Raw genomic sequence first — 9,954 nt, forward strand, 5'->3', positions numbered from 1 at the left:
GGGATCTTTCCACCTGAAGGCTCCTAAAGTTTAGACTCAGTGGTAGCTTTTACTGGTAGAAATGTCGTAGTAGCAAGTACCAAAAACGTTTCTGCTTGCAGTAAGTGGAAAGCTTATGCAGTTTTCAGTGCCATGAATGTTCATATTTAAGCTGTGCTACAGTAGGAGCTAATTGTAAGAGTTGCGGTGTTGATTTTGTGGTGGGTAGGACAGAAGTACAGAATTTTAACAGGTTGAGGATTGTGTATGGAGGAGTCTACTCTAAATCCTCTGCTCAACCACTTTGCTCCAGTTCAGTGAATTCATTGATTTATTCATGACACATCCTCATGTAACAGTGCAGGTTTTAGAACGTGGCTTTATATTCAACTGCGCTTAACTTGTGAGAGAGCAAATAAACTGGTCTTTCTCTGATTTACCGAGTTAAAAATTAACACTCTACAGTCTGTCACGTGGAGGGGGTAAAAATACTGTTAGTGATGTAAAGCTGAAATAGAATAGCAAAATAATTGTATGACTTGCCTCATGCCTAGTCCTTTTAAAGCCTCTTTTTATTAAGAGTTGCTTCTTTTTTACTCAGCAGCCTCAAAATTGTCAGTCAAACTAATGTTCACTGTGCATACATTATACAGAACAGGAAAACTAAGCCAGGTAATCGAACCGCTCTCATTTATAAGAGCATAAACAGTGAAGAACTGTATTCTCCTTCCACTGGCAGCCACCTGGCTGGAAAAAAACTCTCAAAATAATCCCGAGGGTCAAAGGCATCTCTTGGAGGAGAGGGCTCCTTGTCTTTGACTGCCATCTTGGCTGCAGGCTCGTTGCCCTTTCTTGCTAATTGCGGTGTCATTCAACAAGAGACACCCTGGTTCATAAAGCCTCAGGAAAGCACAGCTGTAACCTGACAGCTCCAGGGAGCTGATCCAGAAAGGTGAGGCCGCAGGATGTAAGCTACTTTGTCACAGTAACATACATAAAGCTCGGTCTGTGAGCTTGTCTTCCTCTAAAAGCTTCTGCCCGGTCAGGCTAAACTAATTGCAGAAATCTGGTTATATAGTGGAAAACCACATGAATTTGGAAGAACTTGGTGTACGGAGCCTGTGTTGGTGCTGTTGCTCAAATAATTTGCCGTAAGTACGGAGTGGCAATATGATTTGTATGATCCGAGACATCAGAGCACACTTGTTACGCTCTTTTTTTTCCCTCCGCTGCCCCCTTGGACAGCAGCAGAGCAGCTCTCCGTGCAGTTTGCCTGCTGGACTGAAAGAAATGTGAAAGGTGCTGATTCAAAACACGTGTGGATTTGATTTTCATGGATGCATGGTCTAAAACGTCTGTTAGATAAGGAGGTTATTGTTGTTATGTTGTGTTACGGGATACACGGCGTATATATTTCTGAAATCATGTAGTTTAGAAACTAGATAACTTACTAAACCACAGTGTCACCACTTAAAAGCCGCCTATGTGACAGCGTATATTAAATTAATTCCTTCCCTTGCTCTTCAGCTAATGCTTTGTGGACACCGATAACAACCCCTGCATTTGGTAGGAAATGAATGACAGAGATGCCCCGTTGGTATCGCGGCAGAGATGTGGAAGGCTGGCTGGGGAAGCAGAATGAACGGTGTCTGTGTGAATTAACTGGTGAGTACATAATCAAGGGCTGAAATACCTCACTTCATCCAAAATGAAACATCCCGTGTATGGATATTTTTGCATATTCCTTCTTCTAGCAAAATAGGACAATTTCACACAAAATTTTCAAACATTTCTGGGGTTTTTTCAATTGTCCTTACAGAAAGCCAAAATTCATACACAATTATTGATGTTCTCTCTGAATAGCTGTTTGTACCACATATACTTCAATATTTATTTTTTTACTTGAGCTGTCCCTACGCACATAAAAGTCATGGCCAGGAAAACACTCTGGTTTAAGCTTCCCTTTTAAACAGTGGAATTTACCCTGGTTTGTTAGGACCCACTAGGAAATCCATAGAAATAACCCAAAGCTTGACAAGTTGCATTTTCGTAGCTTGTGTCTCCATACCCTTCATGGCTCGTGACAAAAGTCTTGCTGAGTAGATCCAGAGTGCAAACACTGGATTGTTTTGCAGTATTCAGTAAATACTGCAAATTCAGCAAAACAGTATTCTTGAGTTCGCCAACTCCTGTTGAAACCAAGGTATCCTCCTGTTACCACAGGGCTTTGATTCGTTATTAACTCAGGCTAACACTAGGACTGTAATGCAAAAGAGTGTAACGGTTAATTATTTCCTAAAGAAGACAAGGCAGAATGTGTTAGTGCTGCTGCTCCGGGACTGGCTTGGGTGTCTTATCAGAGGGGGGGGAAAAGCCCCTCACTAGCATATACTCACATGGTGGCTATAGTGTTTCGCCTTTTAGTATCAATACTTCATTGTATGTCGTTGTTCTAATTGGCTGCGATTTATTTTATTTTATTTTAGCTTGAAAAAGCATCGGATGGGAAGGATGCCTATAGCTAGGCATGCTGTGAAAGGCAACGTGGCGGTTGTTCCAAAAAAGCATCACCTATGCAATTGCTATGTCAGGAACGAGTGCTAAGGTTGGTCAGAATTTCCAGCAGAGGAAACTAATTACAGATAAAATATTACTATAGAGTAAAATTCCTGCAGTTTCTTTTAAGTGATCACCTTTCCTCTTCAAGCATAACTTCAGCAGGGCTAACTAATTTTAATTGCAATTAGAGTGGTGAAGCCCAAAGAGTGGTGGGGAATGGAGTTTACTCCAGTTGGTGGCCGGTCACAAGCGCTGTTCCCCAGGGCTCTGTGTTGGGGCCAGTCCTGTTTAATATCTTTATCAATGATCTGGACGAAGGGATCGAGCGCACCCTCAGTCAGTTTGCAGGTGACACCAAGTTGTGCGGGAGTGTTGATCTGCTGGAGGGGAGGAAGGCTCTGCAGAGGGACCTGGACAGGCTGGATCCATGGGCCGAGGTCAATTGTATGAGGTTCAACAAGGCTCAGTGCCAGGTCCTGCACTTGGGCCACAACAGCCCCATGCAACGCTACAGGCTTGGGGAAGAGCGGCTGGAAAGCTGCCCGGCAGAGAAGGACCTGGGGGTGTTGGTCGACAGTCGGCTGAACATGAGCCAGCAGTGTGCCCAGGTGGCCAAGAAAGCCAATGGCATCCTGGCTTGTGTCAGGAATAGCGTGGCCAGCAGGAGCAGGGCAGTGATCGTCCCCTGTACTGGGCACTGGTGAGGCCGCACCTCGAATGCTGTGTTCAGTGTTGGGCCCCTCACTCCCAGAGAGACATGGAGGGGCTGGAGCGTGTCCAGAGAAGGGCAACGGAGCTGGGGAAGGGTCTGGAGCACAAGGCTGATGGGGAGCGGCTGAGGGACCTGGGGTTGTTCAGCCTGGAGAAAAGGAGGCTGAGGGGAGACCTCATCGCTCTCTACAACTGCCTGACAGGAGGGTGTAGAGAGGTGGGGTCGGTCTCTTCTCCCAGGTAACAAGGGATAGGACGAGAGGAAATGGCCTCAAGTTGCGCCAGGGGAGGTTTAGACTGGATATTAGGAAATTTTACTTCACTGAAAGGGTTGTCCAGCACTGGAACAGGCTGCCCAGGGAAGTGGTGGAGTCCCCATCCCTGGAGGTATCTAAAAGACGTTTGGGTGAGGTGCTTGGGGACATGGTGTAGTGGTGGGCTTGGTAGTGTTAGGTTTACGGTTGGACTCGATGATCTTAAAGGTCTTTTCCAACCTAAATGATTCTGTGATTCTGTACCGAAGTTTTGACCCTGCTATTAAAACCGCTGGCCAAAGAGCTTCCATCAGCAACCAAGACCTCCGCTACACCTGAGCACTAATTGCTGCCGCTGGTATGACCTGGACTTTTTTTTTTTTTAATTTTTGGGGGCAGTTGGTCAGCTGTTTTAAATTATTTCATTGAAGCCAGCAGACCTGCTCTGATTTCCACCAAATAAAGGTACAGCTCAGCGTACTTCAATGCATCAAGGGAGGTTAAACATTGCCATGCGTGCGTGCTTTCTGTTTGCCGTTCCAAGCGGGTCACTTGGAGCCTTTCGTGCCCTTAAGTTTTCGTGCAGGCTGGCACTTGCATAGGGGAACTTTTCCCTAAATCTGGAAGTTATCCAGGAGCTACATGCCCATATGCACACACGCTCCCGAGGCTCGCAGCAGCTGCTTGATGACAACAATAACATCTTGTATCAGCTGCAAGACCAAGTTACGTGTTGGCTTTTTCATAGGATCCTGCTCTATTCTAATTCTCTTTGTTTCCAGGGGAATAACGGCATCTGACAGCCGCCTTTGTCAGGAGCAGATCTTTGCCAGGGGATGCATGCAGCATTGATCTGTTTTAGAGGCTTTAGGCTGCTTAGGTCTGTTTTAGAGATGCAAATTTTTGCCATATGAGGGTTTTCTGTGCCCTGTTAATATGCCGGGTTTAACCTTAGGGTATGTACACCAACATGTGCCTTAACCAGGTGGCTGAGACGGCATCATTTGCTCCTGATCACATCCTAAACATTACACTCAAACACAAAAACTCATAAACCAGCGAATTCTAGCAGCAGCATGGGAAAGATGGATTTGCTGCAAGACACCAAACAGACCCCATTTTCTAGTTAAACAGAAACCCCCGTCCCTCGCCCGCTGGTTACGGGGGAGGCAGGTTTTGAGGTTTTCGGGGCTCAAAGCCCTGCAGCTGGTCCCCCCCAGCCCTGCCCATCCTCCTGCAGCACGGCCCTGCGGTCGGGCCTCTTTCGCTGAGCTGCTGAACTAATCCTGCCTCTCCTGAGAGGATCCGATCGATGTTGTATTGCCTCGACATAGGTAAGTTGTGTCTGTGAGATGCTCTCGGCCTTTCGGCTGTGAATACTGTGATAATAATTTAAATGGCTGTGTGAGTACTTGGGTCTTGAGGCAGTGAAGACCCTCTAAATGTCCTTCAGGTTTTGGAGGGGCTTTATCTGGGCTTGTGCTGGGGTTGGGGGACAGGGCTCGGGAGGAGGGCAGCCCAGCGTGGTTGCAGGAATCCCTGCAGACGGCTGCAAACCTCCTGCTCTCCCTCTGAGCAGCGGTTTGAGAAAGGAGGCCCAGGCGTGACACCCGATGCAGTCTTTGCGGAGAAACTGATGTGGCAACAGGAGAAGCCTCAGGACAGTCGATGAACTCAAGTGTTGCTAAAAGCCTTGGGTGGGTTTGTGTGAAACCCCCACCCGGGGTTTCCCGAGGGATGACTTTGCTGCAGAGACCACAGGGCTGCTGCTCGGCCCCGGAGCCTGCGGCTGAGGCACCGTAGTCGTGCCTTAGCTCAAGAAAACCTGAAGCTGAAAAATCTTGAACCAACTAATTTACTAATTTGAATAGAACTTAAACGCTGGAGTGGAGCTGATGAGCTCAAGATAAACGTGGTTATTTAGTTATTTTCCAGGACTGCTTTGTTTACTTGCAGGAGTTAGATTATTTCTCTTTTTATTTTGTCCAGTGATCTTTGCTCCCTCTAAGGGGGAGTGTTGTGTGGCAAGCGTGATTTAAATCCAGAAGTACATAAAATGTCAAGAATATTGAAAACCAGAATAGTAAGATGAGAAGCCCCAGAGGTGCCGAAGCGAAGTATATTTGTGTAGAGGTGTGAGAAAGAAAATTAGTGTGTGAGGGGAGAGGGCAGGATCATTGCTGACTTGGTACTTTGGAGTCTGGGAGAGAGAGAGATCAGAAAATCTGGGGTTTAGAGACAAAGCATAGACAATAACATTAGGAATTCTTACGGGCAGGAATCAGAGTAGGAATCAAAGGAAACCCAGGTATTTAACTCATCCTGTTATTTATGAAAGTTGTCCAGAGCAACACGTGACTTTCAGCTCAGGGGATTTCCCTACAAGCTGACATCCTCCTCTTGTGCCCGCAGAGTTCGGGTGACGGGACCCCCGTTCCTGCCCCTTCTCCTCCTGCTGCTCCTCTAATCCCCCCCATCCACACAAAACATGGCCATGTCCTTCCTGAAACCGCTCCGCAGAGTACTGCTGGCGTAGGCGTGGCTCTCTTCCAGCACCTTGTCCCTTCCGGAGGGGACATGTCCCATTTAATGATGCAGATATTCCACAGAAACGGGAACGAATGCGGGGCTGGCGCGTGGGGTTTGATCTTTGCAGCCCCCCAAGGCCACTGCTCTTCCAACTAATCTCGTTAAAGACATGAGAGCCACACACCTCCTATTGCTTTTGCCAGGGTTTTTTTCCTTTTTTTTTTTTCTTTTTTAACGAAACCCTCCATAATCACTACCTATGTAGTTAGTTGTCCTATTTGGAAAACTATTTCTTAAGCACTACGGTGTGGACCGTAGCCTTTCCCTACAGGCTCTGCATGTTCAGCAAAGGCCCGTGACCAACTCCTTCTTCTCCATACGCATGTCCTGTCCTCATTTTTCTGACGAGACATATATATAGATATGCATGGCACATGCTGTATATAAATATGTATGGTACTTATAGACAGATGGATAGCAGCGTGCCTGCCTGGCTCTTACACAAGTTGAGGTTTTACGTGCACGCACAGAGTCAGAGACTGAAAATCTGTCTTTGAACGTACGAATCCTTTATAAAGGAGGATTGTCACAAACATTTTCACAATTTCACTGCCAGCCTTTTGTTATCGGTCCGGTTTTCTGCTGGGTCTGACGCTGGAAAATTGCTGCAGGCTCGCTGAGTATCTGGTGATGGAAGGGGCTCGGGAGGCCATCAGGTCCAACCCCTGCTCCCTGCAGGGCCAGATAGGAAATCTGGGAGTCTGAAAAGACACTGAAATGTCAATGAGCAAAATGTCAATAAAATTAACCCCTTCCGTCCCTGCTCCTGCCTACCCACTGAAAAAAACCATTTCTGAAAACCTGTTGAAAGTATCCCAGTGAAAATGAAACTGAAAAAGCATTGACCAGCTCTATTATTCCCAAATTTCTAGTGGAATGAATGAGGTTTTCTGCTACACACTAACACCCACAGCGAGGATAAGAAATAGCTGGGGTTTTTTTCTCTTGTCAAGTATCCTGCCATCGTACATTAAGGAAAGAAACCGTGGCCTCACCTGGACTAAAGCCAAAGGCTGGTGGTGGAGCTTTGAGCCTGGCACCCAAACCTGAAATCCACATAAAAACCGGGTCTAAATAGTAGTTGCAAACTGACTGTGGCTTTTATCTTCCACGGGCTGCTGCGGTGCCTTTAAAATAGTAGCCCTTCACCTTGGCAATGGCAATTCTTGCTTTAATTCTTTTCAGTAAGGCTCAGGCTGCTATTTCAGGAGCTGCACAAACACAAAGGTCTCATCGGTGTGGAGCCTGACAGGGGAAACCTAACAGGATTATGAGACTGAAATTTCATGCAGCTGGGTGTTATGCTTCACCGAGAAAGTAATCTCTGCTGCTAAAATTGCAGCGTCTGGCAGATTGGAAAAGCCTTAAGAAAAGCAAATGTAGTCTGAGGGCTGGACTTTGGGGAGGGGTTTGTTTCTAAAAGAGACACAGCGATATTCCATAGCAACTAAGTGGTGACTGGTAGAAAACGTTGGGAAATGAACTTGTTGGAATATATTTCCCCTGGAGAAAACTCAAAATTTTGGTTAGTGGGATGTTTTCAAGTGACAACCCATCATTTTTGTTGTGAAAAAGCCATGTAGGGGCACACATTGCACCCTACCTTGTGCTTAGGTTGATAAGACATTAATTGAGTGTGAACAGTAAGAAATACCCGTCCCAGGTGGTCAGCTGCAGCGTCAGGAAAATCAGCCCCGCATTCTTCTGTTCCCCATGACGCCTGCCATGGGCTTTAGGTGCAGCTCTTTTCTTTGGCTGTCCAGGTACAGCCCTGCATGGCACACAACCTCACAGCAGGAGGATTGTCTACATTTTTACAGGGAAAACCTGAGCAAGTTACCCCCTTAAAATAGTCTCCTTCCTTGGCACAGTCCCAAATCAACGCTTTTTTGGGTAGGACGTTGGGGTGAGTCATTGCTAACACACATGGACTGACAAGTTGGGGTTTAGCCTGTCTTCAGTAGAGCTTGAAGGAACATCTGTAGCACAACCAAAACCTATTTAAATTTTACATTGGCGAGTAGTGAAATGTTTATAAACGTCAGTAAAGCTGGCTTGCTCGTGTTGCTTCTCAGCATAAAAGCCTCTGTGAGGTTTTTTTGACAGCTTGGTATCACTTTCTTTGTTTTCCCAGTATCATGGTGGATTTATTTGCATTTGTCAGGGATAGACTCTGTCATGTCAAAGACATCCACCCTGCTATTTTTAGCCTAAGACTTGCAGGGTTGAGCTCCACGTGATGAAATGTGTAAATGTTACGTGCCTGAAACCTGATGAAATCTTAAAAAAGGGATAGGAAACCTTAAACCCCATATATACGTGTAAGTTGAAATAGCTATATTTAAAATGCTTTCAAATATATAATGTCAATGCTAAAGAAATGAAGTTGTTAGCTCAGCCTGGGAGTTGGGTGGCGGATGGTTGGCTAAGGAGCAATCTAAGTGGACTTTGGGATTAATGTCAAGGGCAATCCCACCCAGAGATGAGCAAAGAGAAATTGGTACAAGAACCGATTAAACGATCTAATGAGGTTGGCATCGAAAACATCTATTAGCGAGATGCAGCAAAAATTGGAAGCCCATTTTGACATGCCGCAGGAAGTATAATGCTGTGGGTGTACAAGGACTTTGATTCAGAGGGTCGGTTCCCATCTTGGTTTTTTAATTCCGAATTGATGCCACTTTGGGTGTTGCCTTTTCCAAGGTTTGCACCTTCAGATCATGAGAATTAACTTACGCTTGCCATTGATTCCATAATCTACACGTTTTAAGTACATTTTCCATTTCCTTTCCCACTAGCTACGTATAGGTATGGTGATACCATTTACCAGAATCAGAGTTCAACTTGTTGGCAGTTTCTTGGTGGAAGGAGCAAGTTGTGATGCAGCCTTGACCGGGAATATATGGGAACCTCCAGGCGTTAGTGAGGCACTTGGGGCATAAACTTTGCTGGTTGCTTGAGCCTCCAAGGGGGTAAAAATGCTCTCAAGAGCTACACCCTGCCAGTTAGTCCAAACTGGTTTTTTTGCGGGACTGTGCTGGATTTGGGCTGGCAATGGAGAAGACATTCTGGGTCTCAAAAAAAAAGTTAGAAATTACAGCTACTGTAAACAGGAGGTTCAGCATCGCTTTGGCTGCCTTGGTGCTGGGTGGGTTTTGCACGAACTGGGTTGCTGAAAGCTACGCTGGGCTGCTTGATGATTTGCCCAAGAAAGCGGGTGAAGGCTGTGTCTAGTGGTGTTTAAGGGGAGGGAACGAGCTACACAATCAAGATGAACTGTCTTTACTGACAAATAATTCAACTGCGTTGCAGAAATGAAAGCAAAGCGTTTGTTAACTAACATCTGCCTGTAATGCAGAAAATCAGTAATTCAAGCAATGAGGTAGAGTGCACGGCTGCGTGCCCCGGGGGTTTTCCTGTCCCTGGCCCTGAGCAGGGGCTGGTGTTTCCAGAGGCACCTCTTGAAATGGGATAACAAAGTCTCTTCCCTCAAGGCATGTTTGTAAGTGAAAGATGCACCAAATGCTGAACCTTCAGAGAGAAACAGATTTTAGGACTGGGGGAAATTCAGGAGCTGTAAGTCAACGTACTGTAGTTAACCGTGCTACTGAAAATTGCACTTATTCAGATTAAAAGATGCGGGAATCGGGGCAGCGTGGAAACGCTGTGAGCTGCCGCAGATGCCCACGTTCAGCCGCTGACAGGTGAAGCCACCGGTGCTGGCAGCAAATCCTGCACCTGGGACCGGACCCTACGGCACCAGGAGCTGCGAGAGCACCTTTTGGGTGCCTTTTCTTGTGAAGCGTTGCTGTGGGCTTGACTAATACCATTAGTCTCCATCTGAAAAAGAAACTAACATCCT

The sequence above is a fragment of the Ciconia boyciana genome, chromosome 10 (genome assembly GCF_034638445.1).
Source record: "Ciconia boyciana chromosome 10, ASM3463844v1, whole genome shotgun sequence".
Lineage (NCBI taxonomy): Eukaryota > Metazoa > Chordata > Aves > Ciconiiformes > Ciconiidae > Ciconia > Ciconia boyciana.